At 34.5% G+C, this 4,046-nt stretch overlaps 10 non-coding genes across 10 annotated transcripts; all 10 read right to left on the bottom strand.

Annotated features, from left to right (window-relative positions):
- Positions 1 to 219: 219 nt before the first annotated feature.
- Positions 220 to 336, bottom strand: LOC141704061 (5S ribosomal RNA). Its single transcript, XR_012567811.1, has one exon. It is a non-coding gene; the product is annotated as a 5S ribosomal RNA (ribosomal RNA).
- Positions 337 to 547: 211 nt separating this feature from the next.
- LOC141704062 (5S ribosomal RNA) lies at positions 548 to 662 on the bottom strand. The gene has a single exon (XR_012567812.1). It is a non-coding gene; the product is annotated as a 5S ribosomal RNA (ribosomal RNA).
- Positions 663 to 875: 213 nt separating this feature from the next.
- Positions 876 to 993, bottom strand: LOC141704058 (5S ribosomal RNA). The gene has a single exon (XR_012567809.1). It is a non-coding gene; the product is annotated as a 5S ribosomal RNA (ribosomal RNA).
- Positions 994 to 1,208: 215 nt separating this feature from the next.
- On the bottom strand, positions 1,209 to 1,326 carry LOC141704060 (5S ribosomal RNA). Its single transcript, XR_012567810.1, has one exon. It is a non-coding gene; the product is annotated as a 5S ribosomal RNA (ribosomal RNA).
- A 485-nt stretch (positions 1,327 to 1,811) lies between these two features.
- On the bottom strand, positions 1,812 to 1,930 carry LOC141704065 (5S ribosomal RNA). The gene has a single exon (XR_012567815.1). It is a non-coding gene; the product is annotated as a 5S ribosomal RNA (ribosomal RNA).
- A 449-nt stretch (positions 1,931 to 2,379) lies between these two features.
- On the bottom strand, positions 2,380 to 2,498 carry LOC141704064 (5S ribosomal RNA). Its single transcript, XR_012567814.1, has one exon. It is a non-coding gene; the product is annotated as a 5S ribosomal RNA (ribosomal RNA).
- Positions 2,499 to 2,711: 213 nt separating this feature from the next.
- Positions 2,712 to 2,829, bottom strand: LOC141704057 (5S ribosomal RNA). Its single transcript, XR_012567808.1, has one exon. It is a non-coding gene; the product is annotated as a 5S ribosomal RNA (ribosomal RNA).
- A 185-nt stretch (positions 2,830 to 3,014) lies between these two features.
- On the bottom strand, positions 3,015 to 3,133 carry LOC141704063 (5S ribosomal RNA). The gene has a single exon (XR_012567813.1). It is a non-coding gene; the product is annotated as a 5S ribosomal RNA (ribosomal RNA).
- Positions 3,134 to 3,349: 216 nt separating this feature from the next.
- LOC141704056 (5S ribosomal RNA) lies at positions 3,350 to 3,468 on the bottom strand. Its single transcript, XR_012567807.1, has one exon. It is a non-coding gene; the product is annotated as a 5S ribosomal RNA (ribosomal RNA).
- A 216-nt stretch (positions 3,469 to 3,684) lies between these two features.
- LOC141704066 (5S ribosomal RNA) lies at positions 3,685 to 3,803 on the bottom strand. Its single transcript, XR_012567816.1, has one exon. It is a non-coding gene; the product is annotated as a 5S ribosomal RNA (ribosomal RNA).
- Between the last annotated feature and the right edge of the window lie 243 nt (positions 3,804 to 4,046).

Genomic DNA, 4,046 nt, shown 5'->3' with positions numbered 1-4,046 from the left:
TCGCACCCTCAAGAAGTGCAAGTTTGTATATAACGAAGATTTAGAGCGGTTTTGCATATTACGCGATAAACTGATAAAAAAAAAAAAAAAAATAGAAAAATAAGAATAAAAATAAGAAAAAATAAAAGAATAAAGGGCAAATTATGAACCTAAACATCGAAAAATGTGTTGTACAAAGAGGAAAAAAAAATTAAGAAGAAAAAAACGTGATCGAAAAAAGGGGTGCAACCGAGGACTTCCCAGGGGTCACCCATCCTAGTACTACTCTCGCCCAAGTACGCTTAACTTCGGAGTTCTGATGGGATCCAGTGCATTAGTGCTGGTATGATCGCACACCGTCAGAGAGTGCAAAGTAATTGTATATACGAAGATTTAGAGCGGTTTTTGCATTATTACGCATAACTGATAAAAAAATTAAAAAATAGAAAAAATAAGAATAAAAATAAGAAAAAATAAAAGAATAAAGTGAAAATTATGAACTAAACATCGAAGAAATTGTTGTACAAAGGAAAAAAAATTAAGAAGAAAAAAAAACGTGAAACGAAAAGGGGTGCAACACGAGACTCCCAGGGGTCACCCATCCTAGTACTACTCTTCCCCAAGCACGCTTAACTTCGGAGTTCTGATGGGATCCGTGCATTAGTGCTGGTATGATCGCACCCGTCAGAGAAGTGCAAAGTAATTGTATATACGAAGATTTAGAGCGGTTTTGCATTATTACGCGATAAACTGATAAAAAAATTAAAAAATAGAAAAAAATAAGAATAAAAATAAGAAAAAAAAAAAATAAAGTGAAAAATTATGAACTAAATCGAAGAAATGTGTTGTACAAAGAGGAAAAAAAATAAAAGAAAAAAAAGAAAAAACGAAAAAAAGGGGTGCAACACGAGTACTTCCCAGGGGTCACCCATCCTAGTACTACTCTCGCCCAAGCAAGCTTAACTTCGGAGTTCTGATGGGATCCGGTGCATTAGTGCTGGTATGAACGCACCCGTCAGAGAAGTGCAAAGTAATTGTATATACGAAGATTTAGAGCGGTTTTGCATTATTACGCGATAAACTGATAAAAAAATTAAAAAATAGAAAAAATAAGAATAAAAATAAGAAAAAATAAGAATAAAGGGAAAAAATTATGAACTAAACATCGAAGAAATGTGTTGTACAAAGAGGAAAAAAAATTAAGAAGAAAAAAAAATGAAACGAAAAAAGGGGTGCAACACGAGGACTTCTCAGGGGGTCACCCATCCTAGTACTACTCTAGCCCAAGCACGCTTAACTTCGGAGTTTGATGGGATCCGGTGCATTAGTGCTGGTATGATCGCACCCGTCAGAGAAGTGCAAAGTAATTGTATATACGAAGATTTAGAGCGGTTTTGCATTTTACGCGATAAACTGATAAAAAAATTAAAAAATAGAAAAATAAGAATAAAAATAAGAACAAATAAATAAAGTGAAAAATTATGAACTAAACATCGAAGAAATGTGTTGTACAAAGAGGAAAAAAAATTAAGAAGAAAAAAAACGTGAAACGAAAAAGGGTGCAACACGAGGACTTCCCACGTTAGTTCTGATGGGATCCGGTGCATTAGTGCTGGTATGATCGCACCCGTCAGAGAAGTGCAAAGTAATTGTATATACGAAGATTTAGAGCGGTTTTGCATTATTACGCGATAAACTGATAAAAATAAAAAAAATAAGAATAAAAATAAGAAAAATAAAAAAAAAGGAAAAATTATGAACTAAAACATCGAAGAAATGTGTTGTACAAAGAGGAAAAAAATTAAGAAGAAAAAAAACGTGAAACGAAAAAAGGGGTGCAACACGAGGACTTCCCAGGGGGTCACCCATCCTAGTACTACTCTCGCCCAAGCACGCTTAACTTCGGAGTTCTGATGGGATCCGGTGCATTAGTGCTGGTATGATCGCACCCGTCAGAGAAGTGCAAAGTAATTGTATATACGAAGATTTAGAGCGGTTTTGCATTATTACGCGATAAACTGATAAAAAAATTAAAAAATAGAAAAAATAAGAATAAAAATAAGAAAAAATAAAAAATAAAGGAAAAATTATGAACTAAACATCGAAGAAATGTGTTGTACAAAGAGGAAAAAAATTAAGAAGAAAAAAAACGTGAAACGAAAAAAGGGGTGCAACACGAGGATCGCACCCGTCAGAGAAGTGCAAAGTAATTGTATATACGAAGATTTAGAGCGGTTTTGCATTATTACGCGATAAACTGATAAAAAAATTAAAAAATAGAAAAAATAAGAATAAAAATAAGAAAAAATAAATAAAGGAAAAATTATGAACTAAACATCGAAGAAATGTGTTGTACAAAGAGGAAAAAAATTAAGAAGAAAAAAACGTGAAACGAAAAAAGGGGTGCAACACGAGGACTTCCCAGGGGGTCACCCATCCTAGTACTACTCTCGCCCAAGCACGCTTAACTTCGGAGTTCTGATGGGATCCGGTGCATTAGTGCTGGTATGATCGCACCCGTCAGAGAAGTGCAAAGTAATTGTATATACGAAGATTTAGAGCGGTTTTGCATTATTACGCGATAAACTGATAAAAAAATTAAAAAATAGAAAAAATAAGAATAAAAAAAGAAAAATAAAAGAAAAGTGAAAAATTATGAACTAAACATCGAAGAAATGTGTTGTACAAAGAGGAAAAAAAATTAAGAAGAAAAAAAACGTGAAACGAAAAAAGGGGTGCAACACGAGGACTTCCCAGGGGTCACCCATCCTAGTACTACTCTCGCCCAAGCACGCTTAACTTCGGAGTTCTGATGGGATCCGGTGCATTAGTGCTGGTATGATCGCACCCGTCAGAGAAGTGCAAAGTAATTGTATATACGAAGATTTAGAGCGGTTTTGCATTATTACGCGATAAACTGATAAAAAAATTAAAAAATAAAAAATAAAGTGAAAAATTATGAACTAAACATCGAAGAAATGTGTTGTACAAAGAGGAAAAAAAATTAAGAAGAAAAAAAACGTGAAACGAAAAAAGGGGTGCAACACGAGGACTTCCCAGGGGGTCACCCATCCTAGTACTACTCTCGCCCAAGCACGCTTAACTTCGGAGTTCTGATGGGATCCGGTGCATTAGTGCTGGTATGATCGCACCCGTCAGAGAAGTGCAAAGTAATTGTATATACGAAGATTTAGAGCGGTTTTGCATTATTACGCGATAAACTGATAAAAAAATTAAAAAATAGAAAAAATAAGAATAAAAATAAGAAAAAATAAAAGAATAAAGTGAAAAATTATGAACTAAACATCGAAGAAATGTGTTGTACAAAGAGGAAAAAAATTAAGAAGAAAAAAAACGTGAAACGAAAAAAGGGGTGCAACACGAGGACTTCCCAGGGGGTCACCCATCCTAGTACTACTCTCGCCCAAGCACGCTTAACTTCGGAGTTCTGATGGGATCCGGTGCATTAGTGCTGGTATGATCGCACCCGTCAGAGAAGTGCAAAGTAATTGTATATACGAAGATTTAGAGCGGTTTTGCATTATTACGCGATAAACTGATAAAAAAAATTAAAAAATAGAAAAAATAAGAATAAAAATAAGAAAAAATAAAAGAATAAAGGAAAAATTATGAACTAAACATCGAAGAAATGTGTTGTACAAAGAGGAAAAAAAATTAAGAAGAAAAAAAACGTGAAACGAAAAAAGGGTGCAACACGAGGACTTCCCAGGGGGTCACCCATCCTAGTACTACTCTCGCCCAAGCACGCTTAACTTCGGAGTTCTGATGGGATCCGGTGCATTAGTGCTGGTATGATCGCACCCGTCAGAGAAGTGCAAAGTAATTGTATATACGAAGATTTAGAGCGGTTTTGCATTATTACGCGATAAACTGATAAAAAAATTAAAAATAGAAAAAAGAAAAAATAAGAAAAAATAAAAAATAAAGTGGAAAAATTATGAACTAAACATCGAAGAAATGTGTTGTACAAAGAGGAAAAAAAATTAAGAAAAAAAAAACGTGAAACGAAAAAGGGGTGCAACACGAGGACTTCCCAGGGGGTCACC

This window comes from Apium graveolens, unplaced genomic scaffold (assembly GCF_009905375.1).
Source record: "Apium graveolens cultivar Ventura unplaced genomic scaffold, ASM990537v1 ctg7370, whole genome shotgun sequence".
Lineage (NCBI taxonomy): Eukaryota > Viridiplantae > Streptophyta > Magnoliopsida > Apiales > Apiaceae > Apium > Apium graveolens.
Note: the sequence above shows the minus strand (reverse complement) of the source record. Positions and strands in the feature narration are given on the sequence as shown.